The sequence below is a fragment of the Puma concolor genome, chromosome C1, assembly GCF_028749965.1.
Source record: "Puma concolor isolate L17-30 chromosome C1, mPumCon1.1.hap2, whole genome shotgun sequence".
NCBI classification, from domain to species: domain Eukaryota; kingdom Metazoa; phylum Chordata; class Mammalia; order Carnivora; family Felidae; genus Puma; species Puma concolor.
Window position 1 is genome coordinate 179,645,567 of NC_141674.1, and position 15,295 is coordinate 179,660,861.

The 15,295-nt window shown below is 44.3% G+C and overlaps 1 long non-coding RNA gene across 2 annotated transcripts in view; it reads right to left on the minus strand.

The window, feature by feature from the left end:
• Nucleotides 1-15,295, minus strand: part of LOC147578599 (uncharacterized) — a 71,283-nt gene that overhangs the window by 15,028 nt on the left and 40,960 nt on the right. For both annotated transcript variants that reach the window (XR_015255406.1, XR_015255405.1), the window contains one exon: nucleotides 11,384-11,509. This is a non-coding gene — a long non-coding RNA (uncharacterized LOC147578599). The remainder of the gene's footprint in view (nucleotides 1-11,383; nucleotides 11,510-15,295) is intronic.

Genomic DNA, 15,295 nt, shown 5'->3' on the forward strand with positions numbered 1-15,295 from the left:
GCCCTCGAGTGGGGAGTTTCCAGCAGTGACCTGAGTTCTGGTGTCCGTGGAACCGCGCGGCTGCGTTGCCGGCGTGCTACGCAGCCTGGGTGGTGAGCTGCGCCCCACACACCCCACAGCTCCTCTCCTCCACCGTCTCTACACGTGGGACAGTGGGGCAGTCCCCATGCTGAGAACGATGACGGGTAACGTGGAGGAGTCCGAGCAGAGGTTGGCAAATCACGGTCCACAGAGCGAATCTGGCCGCCTCCTGTTTTTGTCCAGTCTACCCCGAGAAGGGTTTTTACAGTTTTCAATACATGGTGGGGGGAAAACTCGAAGAATAATAATGTCTCTTGACACGTGAAAATTACATGAAGTTCAAGTTTTATTGTCCATAAAGAAAGCGTTATTGAAACACTCCCATGGTTATTTATTTGTGTATGCTCTATGGCTGCCTTTGCATCACCAAGCCGGAGTTGAGTAGTTGCAAAAGATATCCTAGGGCTCATAAAGCCTAGACCCGAGACCGTTCATTCATGCATTTATCAAATACCCACTAGGCGTTTTTTTTTTTTTTTAATTTTTATATTCCAGGGACTCTGCAAGCCATTGGAGGTTGAAAGATATGAAAACACATAGACTGTTTTCCTTGGGGAGCTCAATCTATCAGGTGAAACAAGGCAAACAGGAAAATCACAGAGCAAGTAGTGCCATAGAGCTGTCTGAAAATATGCCCCAGGAACAGAGTGGGCGGCCTTTCTTAGGGGTCAGGGAAATGGGACAGTCTCGAAAGGCAAGCAGCTGACATTTCAGCTGTTGGGGTGGGGGTGAGGTGCCCAATATCCCTACCACCTTAACACAACCACCACCCCAAACATTGTGGTATTTCTTACCAGTCTTCTTTTTTTTTTTTTTTTAATTGTTTAATGTTTATTTATTTTTGACAGAGAGACAGAGCATGAGCGGGGGAGGGGCAGAGACAGAGGGAGACCCAGGATCCGAAGCAGGCTCCGGGCTCTGAGCTGTCAGCACAGAGCCCAACATGGCGCTCCAACTCACGGACCACAAGATCGTGAACTGAGCCGATGTCGGATGCTTAACGGACTGAGCCGCCCAGGTGCCCCTTACCGGTCTTCTTTCTTAGGCATGTTTTGTATGGTTGCATTCATAGCACAAATATGATTTTGTGTTCTACTTATCTGTCACCTGCTGTGAGTGGGGAGCAGTGTAGGGTTGGCGTGAAGTGTCAGTGTTGGCATTGAGCTCCTGGGAAAGTCATTTCACTTCTCTAGGCCCCAATGTCCTCATTTGTAAAATGAGGGCACAGTGAAAACCTGAGAGGGTTGTTGGGAGGGTTCAGTGAGAAAAAGCATGGACGACACTTAACAGGGACCTGATGGGTAATAAGGGCTCAGTAAATGATCAGCATGTACAGCCCTCCTTCTCGGTTGCAACCCGTTGCCCGAGTTCTCCTCCATGCAGGAATCTACCGGGTAGATGGGAAGGGGGTGGAAGTGAAAGACCAGGAGTGGAGGGTAAGTCTAGGTAAAGGGGACTTCAGGAAACCAGGACAGCATGTGCAAGAGCACTGAGGCATCGAATCTCACGGTGCCCAACCAGTTCAGTAGATTGAACAGATCCAGTTATCCACATTTTACTACTATATTATAAAAACTTTTTTTTAAAGCAGGTTGCAGCTAGATTAAAACCATACAGTAGAACCAGGATTAAGGGCAGTTGACAAAGGTATTGCACCTTGTTGTGTTCTTGGCAGTAGCTCAGGGCTTGTGATGTAACAGATGCTCGGTAAGTGTTTTTTAATGGAAACATAAAATGGTGTTTCAGGGAATGGAAAGAGTTTGGCGCAACAAGAGCATGGGAGAAGGGCAGAAAAGGATATTAGAATATTGGGTTTGAGCTCCATTGCTGGTAACTTTGTGCCTCGTTGTGAAGGTTCTCCAATACCTTATTATGTTTTTTAGAGAGGGAGAGAGAGAGCGTGCACGTGCTTGCCCTAGTGGGGGGAGGGGCTGAGGGGGAGGCGGAGGGAGTCTCAGGCAGTCTCCGCATCCAGGGTGGAGCCTGATGTGGGGCTTGATCTCACAGCCGTGAGAGCATGACCTGAGCCCAAGTCAAGAGTTGGACACTTAACTGACTGAGCTACCCGGGTGCCCCGATCCAATACCTCATTCTGAATGCAGTGGTAAGTCAAAGGATTTGATTTGGTTTGATCTGATTTTAGCAATACATTTTATTTTAGCAAAAGATTTAAAAAGCACAATGTAAAGCAGAAGGGGGAAATCCTGGAATTCAGGAGAACCAGGTAGGAAGTTATAGGAATAGCCCAAGAGAGGAATGATATGTAAACAAAGCAGAAGTGGAGGCAGAAGACTCGACAGCTCTTTCTGCCATTACAGGATTGAGGGTGACGAGCCAGGGAGAAGTTTCCAGATTGAGAAGCTGATGACACGGGAAGAAATTGGACATCGGCAATCGTACTAAAACACACAAATGCATCGAAGCAATGTGCTGTATATTTAAACTTACACAATGTCTCGTGTCAAATTTATTCAATAAAAAAAGAGAGAAGGAATTGGTTATATGGAGCGAAGTGGTACAATCGGTTTGGTTGAGTTTGCAATGCTGTGGGGTGTGGACTGAGTTAGACCCACAGGATGTGGGCCTCAGGAAAGGCTGGAGCTGAGATGTGGGGCCAAGAGTCATCGACACATGGACAAGAGTGGACACTACGGGTGTGGAGGAACGGCCTGGGAGAAGATGGACTGAGAACAGAAGAGGCACAGGACAGAAGCTTGCGAGTGTCCACATTTAAGGGACAGGTGAAGAGATGGGAACCGGCGAAGAAAAGAGAGGACATCAACCAGATGAGGAAGAGGAGCTGGAACTGAGGAGGTCCAAAAGCCAAGAGGAGACTTCCAGAGGAAAGGAGGGATCACCAGGACCCAGAGCAGGAGAGGACTTAATCCAAGGTAAGAGTGGAGAAGAAAACACTGCCTTCCAACGCATCCAATGCATGGATAGCTGTTTCACCAGAACATCAAGGGCAGGATTTAGTTTGTGCTGTTTCAGTAAATGGGTAAGAAAAAAGTGAATGGCCATCCACCTTCCTTGATTATAGCCCTGGCATGTACTCATCAACCATGAACTTGGATTTAAATAGCAGGAGCCACAAATTAGAAAAAGCCCTCACCATAGCACCTTCCTCTGCATCCTCACTGCTTGGCTTATCCAGTGCCCCAGTTGATAGAAAATTTCCCAAAGAGAAAGACGTAGGTCTTCTGCGTCGACGTGGTCTATTATCCCATAACAGAAAACCTAGGCCAAGCTACTTTCGACATGAACCTGTGAAGTGTATCACGTTCCCAACTAGTAGAGGTTATACCACCAACATAAAGTAAAGAAGAAACAAATGCTGTGGCTGCTCCAAGTGTAATTTAGAGTTCAATGTCTTTCTGGCTGTACATAAGGCACCACAAGCTAGATACGCTCACACTAGAATATCCCAGAGGCGTTTTTTTTTTTTTTTTTATTGGTTGAAACAGCAAGAAATAAAGACTAAGATAAATTTAATATTTAACTCTAAATCTTTAGTTTCCATCATTAGGCTGACTTGCCCGCAGCCATATTGCTGTAAATTAAACAGCTTAAGCTGGTGTCTTGCCAGAGTGCACAGCCGGAGAAATATTAACAGCTCTCTCCTTGTTCTTGTGCCCAATCAAGTTAAAAAACAAAAAAGTAATTTGTTTGCCATCCAGAGAGGTCACTGGAAAGAGTGGTTTAAAAAAAGTAAGCCTGTCATTTCACAGTGTATACAAATATTATGTTATATACCTGAAACTAATATAAAGATATTTGCCAATTATACTTTAATTTAAAAAAGCCATCAACCTATTTTGGCAGTTGGAAATAGAATACTGGCTGTATCCTCAGCTCTATGCTGGCCTTTGTCGAAAGCAGTTGATGGAGCTTAATATGGAAACTGCGTGATGGGGTCTCATCACAGAAGTTTCAGCAATGGTTCCGCCAATCCAATTGTCATGGCCCAGAGGAATGAAGAAAATACCTGTGACCAGACCATGGGGAACTCTCTTTCAGGAGTATGACCAGCCCAAATCTGGTTTTGCTAGAGATGGGGATTAGCCCTCTCTTCATGTTTAACTCCTTTCATTGGTCTTATAGGTCAAAAATGGACAGTTAACTGTCATACTGTCCTTCTACCATACTAATGACAGAAAGTGTTCCCACCGAACAAATATTTAGTGAATATTGCAAACTGTTTATTAGAAAGAAGAAAACAGAGAAGGCTAACATGCTAGCTTTACTTCTGCTCTCCCATGTCTATACAAAATAGTGGTGCGGGACACAAGCACATTCCTTGATCTGTCAGTGTCACCTGTCGTGACTCTGGAATTACAGTACGCACGTTCTTAAAACAGGTTTTCTCAACCCTGGCTGTACATCTGAATCACCTGGGGAACTCTAAAAGCATACAGTAGGCCAGCCACACCCTAGACCAACGACCTCACCTCTTAGGATTGTGACCCAGGCATCAGTGTTTCTTCATGCTTTCCTAATGATTCCAGTAAGCATTTGAGAGTCACTGCGTTAATGCGGGCCATGTGTAAGATTTATCTGGGAACCAGCCCAGACTAAGCTAATCAGAATCTGTAATGATTTTTAGAGGTTCCCTGGGTGATTCTAATATGCAATCAGGGCTGAGACCTTCTACCTTTAAATAGTGAGTCTCAAAGTGTTGTTATAGAGCCTGCATTAGGATCAACCACACTCCTCATTAAACAGGTCATTCCCAGCCCCACCCCAGGCCTATTGAATCAGAAATGGACCCCACCTATTTTGTAAGTTTCCCGGGTGACTCATATCCTCACTAAAGTTCGAGACTCACTGCCACAAACCTCCTCTATCCCAGCTTGATGATCACTCCACTTCCACGGAGGTGTGTTCTTTTTGCCCCGAGGAGGGTTGAGTTTTAATTCCTGTTAAAAGTGCAAATACCATGACATAATCTTTAAGATACATTAGGTGAAAAGAGCTAGATGCAGAATAACTTGTATAGCATTTGCCTTCTAAACATAATAAAAAGTTATATTTGTACATGGGCAGAAAATCTCTGGTAGGATATGGATAAAAAGGTGCCCTTGGAATGGAATTCGGCGGTTTCGGAGGAGAACTTAGAATTTGTATCATGTACATATAATTCCTCTATTAAAAAAGAGTAAAAATGCAAACACTACATGTTGATATTAATCCTCATTAGCACTTATACCCTAGAGGGAATTATTTCGTCAGAGTGTTTTTTCTGAACAGCTTTTGATCCGAGGAACAAATTGCATATATATGATGAAGACAAGGGAAATCAAAGATGCTATGAGGAAGAGAAATAGGAAAGAATGTCAGACCCTCAGATTCAACTTTACATTTTTGCCCATGTCATTCTTGACCTTGATCTAATCCAAAAGGTGAAAACAAAGCAGTATGCATCTCCCTTTCCACATACTGCTGTCAGAAACAAATCGAGGCGTCTTGCCTCCACCAGGTTCTCTCTAACATAAAATGTAGGAGTGGGGGCAGGGCAGGCGGCCCATGGCCATTCGGACCTTAGCACATAGGCTTCTAAGAAACGCGGCCTCAAATTTCCCCCTTGTAACCACCAGGTGGCAGCAGTAATCCAGTTTCTGGTCCAGCCCAGGACCTGCTTGACTAGGATGGCTCTGTGTTCAATTAGGGTCCCGGGCACAGAATTGTGGAAATTTAGACATGAAAGAACACTTCATAAAAGTTCTGCTGATGCTCACAGGTGTTTAAATAGAAAGAAATGAAGATCAGATATATTAAGAACACTTCATATTCAACACAATAGATTTAATCTATGAAGGGAAGGGAGGGAAATTGCAGCCCACTCTGTGGCAAGCGCTTCACTAAATGTCTCGAATGTTATTTCGGTTAATCATCAACACCACCTGTGAGGTGGATGCCACTACCTCCCTTTTACACACAGGGAATCTAAAGTTTGGACAGATTAAATAATGTGACGTTTCAGAGAAATAAGCAACGGAAGCAGGACATGAGCCCGGTGTGACCACATAAATCCGTGATCTTTCTATTAATGTCAGACCATCCTTTCCAAATGGGACTATCAGGCACTGGCCAGAAAGGGCTTTTTGAAGGATGGCTTCGAGTTGGACCACAGTATGCCTGCAGATGGGACAGGGCTGGAGATTTACCAGCCAAGAGCAGGATTTTGATCGTGAAGGACTATGATTATTGTTTGTGTACTCTGTTTTATGTGCTCAGCAGCTGTGCTTGCCACAAGAAGAGATCAACAGTGTTTTCTAAAGTTGGGGTGTCTGGGTAATCAGGAGGAGCTTCTCGGAATCAGAGGTGTCTTGAATTAGAGAAATCTGAAGAGGGGATAGAATGGTTTTTTTTTTTTTTTTTTTTTTTTGCCCCCTCAGGACAATAGTAACCTGAAGTAAATCACAGATTTTGTGTCACGATAAGTGTCGGTGGGAGTACTTATTAGCAGGTGGTTCCTTTATACTTGTGCTTTCGTAACTAAATAGTACCCTTAAATCTCTACTTCGCGATAGTATCTCTTCACTCTCATTAGGTCAAATGAAGAAATTACCTTCCCATACGTTCCTATACCTCTCCTCCCCATAAGTTTCCCAATTTGGGCTGGTTATACCCTTACTTTTATGTTGTCAAGGTTAGTAATTTCCATTCGGCCCTACACCTGTAAAGAAGGGCAGTCGCGCCATAACCACATAAAGAGTATTTACTGCAGAGCTGAGCAGGGTAACTGGCCAGCAGGGAAAGACACGCCATGCCCTACGCCTAACCTCATGTCCTTGTCAGGGGAATTCTTCACTCATCAAGGTCACACGGCTTTTCTCCTCCACCGTGCCCCAGATCACACCATGTTTGGTTTCTTTGCAAAATCTGTAATATTTTTTCAAAGGTTCTGTATGCCATTTCTGATTCTGACTGTTGGAAGAAAGTATGCCCATTCGCCATAGCACTAGGACATGGCTCCAGACCAGACTGTCTATCGGTGTTGTGTGGACCTTCTGGGTTTGCTCCACGTTTGCACTGGGGACTTTCTTTATACTGCACTGCTTGGCTAGCTTCCCTGTTTGTTACAGCTCAGATTTCCTCCTCAACTGGGTTTGCTTTTGTGTTTTGCTAAAACACATCCTTAATAATGAAGTCAGAAATAGTACACAGGGAGTATAGTTTCCAAGGCTCTGAATATCCGGGATGTCTTCTTGTCTCTTGCCCTTCATTGAAATTTCACAAGGAGAATGTTCTTCTAATTTTCCTCTTAACAGTGTATAGAAGGTACTTCCTCATTTTTATCTAGTAATAAGTCACTGAAATTAATGTTATCTGTGTCTTATGTAATTTCTAGGGAAATTATTTTGGTACAATCTCCATATTATTTTTAACAAAAGAGGTTGTATGAGTAGATTATGGCCTTAAATGATTTTTTTCAGTGGCTTCAAATAAAAAGAAGCCCTGTCCTATTTCCTGTACACCTTTGTAACACCAACTAGACGTTTTTTCCCCCCTCATACATTCTATTTTGTTACCGTGAAGCCTTATGGAAGGTTTTAAAAGCAATATTTCTGTCATCATTTTGTGAGTCCCATTTTCACAACTCACTTAGAAGCAAAATATTTTATGCGAAGCTGTGTGGGGCCCACAGTGAGTGAAACACTGGTTGTCAGGCAAGATCTAGAAAATAAAAGCTTCCAGTAGACTTAAAGCCAGAAAGCCCATCTGCATAAAGAAAGACCTCTCAACCCACCAACAAAACGCCTATGGGCTACAGAAAACTCCCTTTCCTCTCTACAAAAGATAGAAAATGGTTAAAGTTTTTTATTTATTTATGCCTCAGTCCATTGCTGTTTATAGCATAGAAATCTTTAATTCTCCTGCCAATAAAATGAAAGTTGCTTTTAAATGGTTACAGTCCAAAAATACTCAGACCAAAATATTTGCTGTCTTTTACTCTATAATGATCTCTGTAATACCTGAGTGGATATATAATTCTTTCTTGGGACTGATGGCTGAAGCGGCCCGCCTTCTTTGTCTGTCCTCCTCATAGGGAGAGGCAGTATATCACAGTGGTTAGAACGGGGCTTCCAGAACCCGACTGCCTGTGTTTAAAACCTGTCTCGGTTACTTCTCAGCCGAGTAACGCTGGACCACGTTGTTTTCAATTCCTGCAGCTCAGGTGTCCCCTGTGCCTCACACGTCCCCTCTGTGCAATGACAATAACAGAACTTAGGGTAGGGTTAATTGTAGAGGTTAAGGGAGTTAGCCTCTGAGAGGGCTAAGAATACTTCTAGGTCCCTGACGAGCTTCCTGTGAATGTCTGTTAGCATCACTATCATGCAGTTATGAATTAGGCTGACATGCCTCACCCTCAAGGTAGCCCTAAGGCGTGTGTCCAAAGACAGATGTGGTCACTCAGGGTTGATGGAGGAGGAGCCAGAGAGATGGGATCCTTTATCAAAGCTTCGTGGAAACAGAGAGAATGGATCTGAACAAATGTGCTTGACCACTTGGGCAGAAAGATATGGCCGATGGAAATATGGAAAAGTTCAGCCGCTCGTGTGTGTGGTGGGTAAAGAGAGGGTGGCAGAGAATATGAAGAAAAGATAAGAATCAACGGACCTTCTAGAAAAGGAAACCTGACTTTTCATTGGCACATTACACAGTCCACCAGTACTTCGAATGTCCTAATCTAGGAGATAATTGAAATGAAGTCTTTATAACTGCACAATGCAAAATGAGGCACGAGGAAGATTTCTAAGTTTTTGAATGTTGAGTCAGGATCGAGAAAAGAGTAGAATTGGGAAGGTAGGCTGTTGGCAGTGAGGGAGTGTCCATGAAGCCACATGAACGAAGGTGGCCCTCTCTCCTCATTCATGTTGGTCCTGTATGTTGGACCTTGGTTCCCTAGACTGAAATCAGAGGGCTGTGCTCAGTGGGGTCCACGAGTTTCTCCACAGTGGGGCCATCTCCTCTGCAATTTCATGTGTGAAAATATACAAAGATGGACCTTCAGTGGGGAAAGCCCAGGAATATTAGTCCATACAAAGCTTTGTTTCTCTGATGCTGTGTTTTAAAGACCAGAAGGACGAGGGGACAAAAAGTTCAAGCGGAGATCAAATCTAGCATTAAAAGAAAGAAAGAAAGAAAGAAAGAAAGAAAGAAAGAAAGAAGAAAGAAAGAAAGAAAGAAAGAAAGAAAGAAAGAAAGAAAGAAAGAAAGAGAAAAGGACATGAAAGTTATAGAGATGGTCAACTTTTCTGCCATGGGCTACCGAAATGGAGTTTGAGATAGTGTCCAGTGAATCTCTGGGTCTGTGCAATAACGCCAAGAAGGAGAATATCAGAATCAAGGAAGAAAGCTCCTTCTTGCTCCTTTTCCATCTGAACTAACAGATTAAAGTTCCTAGTTTAGGGGCCCCTAAGCTCTCCTGGAAACCTCCACTTAAAACCAGATATTACTTTGTGTTTAAACAATTACTTTGGGGATTATCTTAAATTCACATGACCGTGAGTTTTGACATCATGAAAATGGCTAACTTATTACTCATAAACTGCATATAGTAGGCAAGTTTTGAGCAATTTCCTTGAGAACAAATACTTAAACAGAGTTTTTGTGCCTATTGAATTCTCTTTCTTGAGCTGAAATGAGCAAGGCTCAGCTGTGCTTCAGCCTAGAATCATACACGACAGAGATAATGGTTTATCTTGAATGACGTTCATGAGCTACAAAGGCAGGCCTTGACCACTTAGCCATGTACACAGGAAGTTCTCCGTTTGGACCATGATGGTCCTTAATATTGTTGCATCCTGGATACAACAATGGAAGGAAAGTTAGGGGGAAAAATATGTTTCTTGAACGTAAATACGTCTTTTCAGGGGTAGGAAAATTGGAAATGATGTCATGATGTCCATTTGACAAAACTTAGCCTAAGAAAGGGCTCTACCATGCCCACAGAGGCTTCAGCATGCATCAGACGTTGTTTGTTCCTTGAAGCAAAGTGCCACATGCTCTTGTGTAAATTTTTTTTAACGTTTATTCATTTTTGAAGGAGAGAGACCGAGTGTGAGTGGGGGAGGGGCAGAGAGAGAGGGAGACACAGAATCCAGAGCAGGCTCCAGGCTCTGAGCTGTCAGCACAGAGCCCCACGCCAGGCTTGAACTCACAAACCACGAGATCATGACCTGAGCCGAAGTCTGTTGCTCAACCGACTGAGCCACCCAGGTGCCCCCACATGCTCTTGTTTATCTACAATTTAACCACTCAGAGAACTAAAATAATCCCTTCTCTCCAAACTTTAGGTTTAAGAGAGATAACTAAGGTTGTGTGGTGTTGGGGATACATCAAAACACAACAGGATCTCCTTGGTTTAAGCCCCCTTTTAAGATTCTGTTAGTTATTGTGACATTTCGGGGTGTCCCTAAAGCGCTGCAGAAGCTCGGCATACCTGCACATTCTTAGATCTTGAACTGAGCACTGTCATTTGCCTAGTTGGGTCGCGTTGCTTTCCCGGCTCTAACCATCTCTAACCACTCTGGACGAGTTTAAAGCCAAGGATAAATTCAGTGAGCCAAGCCCCAGGCGTTTAACATGATTTTAAGTGTGTAAAAGTGCTTTCTGATTTTAAAACGTGACTTTTGACTTCTCCCACCTTCCCTATGCAATTTAAGAAAAAAGACGGATTGATCCATCGATCTGGCTGGGCATCTCGATGAGACATAGCACAAGAAGGAGGCTGACTCAAGAAACCACTGAGATCTTCATCCCTTAAAGTCATCACTGCTTTGTGTTTCTAAAGTTATGGAAACAACTCAGTTTCCAGCTGCAGCTTGGGCTGGAAGAGGCAAGCCCAGATAAATGCAACAACTGCTGAGTATGAGGTGTGTGGGGATTAAATGAGCCTTCAAGTGCCCTGCCTATCATTGATACACAGAAGGTATGCCACAAGCATCAATGTCCTCAACGTCTAGCATTAGAATCAATCTCTGGATTCCTTTTAGAGTTGTCTTTGAATTTTTTTGAGCTTATTTATTTATTTTGGGAGAGCGAGGGAGAGAGCACAGGCAGGGGAGGGGCCGAGAGGGAAGGAGAGGGAGAGGATCCCAAGCAGGCTCTGTCAATGCAGAACCTGACGTGGGGCTCGAACTCTCGAACCACAAGATCATGACCTGAACTGAAGTCAAAAGTCAGACACTTAACAGGCTGAGGCACCCAGGTGGCCCTATAGTTGTCTTTAAATGTACTCAACTCACTCTTTCATTCACATAGAGATTCTTTCGCCAAATCCTCATTCATGGCTTACCGTGTGCCAAGCCCTGTGTTGGGCACGGGGACACAGGGGTGAACGACAAACCCCTGAACCTGTGGAGCCTCGTGTCAGTGGCATCGCAGAAATGGTTGCCCTCCTCGGTTGAATGAAGTCAGGAACCTGTATGAATGAGGGGGAGAGAGTCAGAAAAGGGTGCAAGTTAACTGAAAGACATCTTCGCACCCCTCAACCCACTTCTCGCTGTGGTCCAGACTGGCCTGGATGCCACCCTTGAGTCTGCGCCCAGAGACCAAGGTGACCGTGACGTTTTTTTCCTCAGCTCTGGCTCAAATCCAGGGGAGGGATGCCCGAGGAATGGCTACTTAAAGACAAAGAACAGAACAGTAACCGTAACGAAATAAAAGCCTTGAAGCTAAAAGAAAAACAAAATGTCATGATTTGTGCATTTTTTTTTTCCCCCTACAAAACCTATTTGTTCTGTGGTGGAGTATGGAGTCTGCATTTGATTTCTACAAGATATGCAGTAATGGGTTATGTACTCCAGGGAAAAACTATCCTTAAGGGAGCGGGAACGTGATGGATTCACTTCCTCGGTGAGGTTTATAATATGTGGCAGTTTTAGTGTGAGCAGGTATTTGGTCTATAAACTGGGAGAGCACGGCATTAGGGGCAGCTCGTTTCTAAATGAAGAAGGATGCGGCGCTCCCTCTCACCCTGGTTATTAGTCCTTCTGGGGATAAGCAGGAAGATTAAGTGTTTTCCTGGTGTTGTGTTTGCCTGTCACGGCAATGCGCACACGCCCCACTGCCAGCACCTTTCCACGGCCCCGCAGACCTGCTATTTTTGCTCATCGTGGGGCTCAGCTCTCATTCTGTGCCGAATGGAGTCGGGGTTATTTCGGCTCCTCGTTCAAATGCTCCCTCTCAATGAGATGCTCGACGACTCGCCGCTGGGCAATTAGACACCGGATCTCTTAGTCTGTGAACGTGTAGCTTCTTGGTCCCCGGAGGCCATTTCATGCGCTCCCTCCTCAAAGCCGGCTGTTCTGCTTGTTGCGGCTTAAATGGTGCTAAAGAGATGCAGACCTGGAAGCCAGCTGGCTTCCCGGAGGGCCTCGGACCCCCTCTGGAGCCTCCGGGCTGCGGGAGACCCAGGGCTGGTCCTCAGGTGGGCGTGTGGGAACCAGACTCGTCAACTCCCAAAGTGACTTCATTCTACAGGCCCTGTTTGCATTAACTAATCCCCTAAGAGACCGGCTGGCCCGTTAGAAACATACTTGCCAAACAACGTATCTGTGTCAGCCTCTCCGTTTGTTCTCTTCACGCAATTAAAGTCTGTTTGGGAAACCAAATTGTAGATCATGAGGGTTTGGGGCGAGGAGAGAACAGACTCCTTACGCGGCTCATTGGAGAGTAAATGGAGACAAGTTTTCTGGAAGTCAGTGTTTTATTATGTGGGATCTTTACGTTGAACAGGCGTGATGAGTTTTTTGTTTGTATCTCCTATCACCCCTTGAAAATTTATTCAGCGGTGGAATCTGCCCCTGTCCCTGGCTGAAAACTTGGCTGGCGCCCTGACTTTTCTGATTACTCATGTGGAATAGATTGGCCTGTGGTCAAAGTCCCAAACACCGGCTTGCCTCAGAGACGAAGAGTATACAGTCCAAGATACAAATCACCCTTCACCCTTCATTCCGAGGTGACGCTTTTCCTCGCCTTCCCCCAGCTGACGTCTGTGTTTGATGGGCCACCCATCTTGCGGACAGTGGTTTCAGTCACCTTCTCTCATTCTTCTCTTCCCGTCTGTCTACTTGCTAATTGCATCTTCTGGCCTGTCAGAGGACGGACCATGGTGGGGGAAGAGGGTAGGAGGCTTGAGATGAGGATCACCATGCACCCCTCCTCCCCCCATTGATGAGGGCCCCCAGCACAGCTCAGCTGGAGACATGCTGGTCACACCTACTTCCCCTTCCAAACTTGCAGCCCTTTCTGCCTAAACGATCCAAGGAAGGAAGAAGGCCCTCATTTTCGCCCTTTGAATATTTTGTTCAGGCACCTAACTTTAAGGTGGAACATCTGTTACCATTAAGGTCCATGTACGTTAGTTCGTGGATGTCTCTCTATTTCCTTGGACTCAATGCCAGACCTGGAAGTGTTGTGTTCCTGAGTGCCAGTAAGCAGAGTGGGTGAGAACCTGGTTCTGGAGTCTGGGTTCCAAGTGCCTGGGTCAAAACTCACTTTTAACATCCGTTGAAAGCCTTAAAGGTGTTTGTAACACTAGCAGGTGCTTATTTAGCACCTACTGTATCCCAGAGACTGTTCCAAGAGCTTTGTCTGTACTAACAAGTTTCATTTCTCAACAATCCTGAGTTTTATATTATTATCTCCACTTTGCAGATAAGGAAACTGAAACAAGAAAGGCTCAACAACTTGCCTCAAGTCACACTACTAGAGAGTGATAAATCTAGAATTCAGTCCAAACAGTCTGACTCCAGAACCCACACTATTTTATTTTATTTATTTTCTCCTCTCCTCTCCTCTCCTCTCCTCTCCTCTCCTCTCCTCTCCTCTCCTCTCCTCTCCTCTTCTCTCCTCTTCTCTTCTCTTTTCCTCCCCTCCCCTCCCCTCCCCTCCCCTCCCCTCCCCTCCTCTTCTCTCCTCTCCTCTCCTCTCCTATTTTAGAGAGGGGTGGAAGGGCAGGAGTGGGGGAGAGAGAATCTTAAGCAGGCTCCACACCCAGCACAGAGCCCAATGCAGGGCTCTATCCCACGATGCTGGGATCATGACTGAGCTGAAATCGGGAGTCAGACACTGAACTGAGCCCCTAGGACCCGCACTCTTAATTGCTCTGCTTACCAGTGCTCATGAACACAACAATTCCAGTTCCAGGAATTTAGTCTGAGCAAATAGGTAGACACACACAAAAATAGAGCTGGATCTTAATTGCAGTATCGCTAATAACTTGAAGACGTTGGATAAAACTCTTTTATGTGATAGGAGGAGATTGATTAAATAATCAATGGTATGCTAATATGTTAAAATCCCAAGACTTTAAACATGTATTTTAGAGGAATATTCACACATAAAAAACACAAAAGTGAACCAGTATTTGAGGAAATGCAAGTGAAAGTAAAAACAAGGTACAATTTCTCAACCCTCAGAGTGGAAAGGTGAAAGAGGAACATAGCATTTAGTGCTGGTAAGGCTGCAGGGACAGGCACATTCCTACATGGCCGGGAAGAGTTGGGATTTTTACAAACTCTTTGCAAAGGAATTGGACGGAAACTTCTAAAATGTTCCAAATTAGAAGTGTGCAACCCTTGACCAGCAGTTTTATTTATGAGAATCTATCTTATAGGCAGTAAAGCACGTAGGTAAAGCAAAAATCTGGGAATAATTGAATGTCTGTCAATAGGACGAGGGATGGCAATTACGGTATATCCATGCTGTGTTCTACTAATGTGGTTCTGTGGTTCTAATATAAGGAATTAGGCCTTGATTTATTGACCTGGAGGAATATCTGTGATGTATTGCATGAAAAAGTTTTTTTCATAATAATATATAGGGCAAGAGCCCATTTTGTAAAGAAAAGCTAGAATCTCTGTATATGTGTGTGAAAGTTTCTGTGAGGTAGAGGAAGATCTAGGTGGTTACAAAACAGGATATTAACTTTGGGGCGTGTGTGTGTGTGTGTGTGTGTGTGTGTACCTTTATGAGTCTTTGGATTATTTTGTTGGTCGCAGTTAGCATTTATATTTAGAAACTATCATTTTTTTTTATCAAAGAAACAAATATTAACTGGTACAAAAGACACTTACGATCTATTGTCACATGGAAAGAAGAGGTATATAAATCCATTTTAGGAAACGCTCTAACATTACATATAGATACATGTATCTGTGTATTTGTTTCTGAGGGTGCAGAGAAAAAGACTGGAAGGATTATA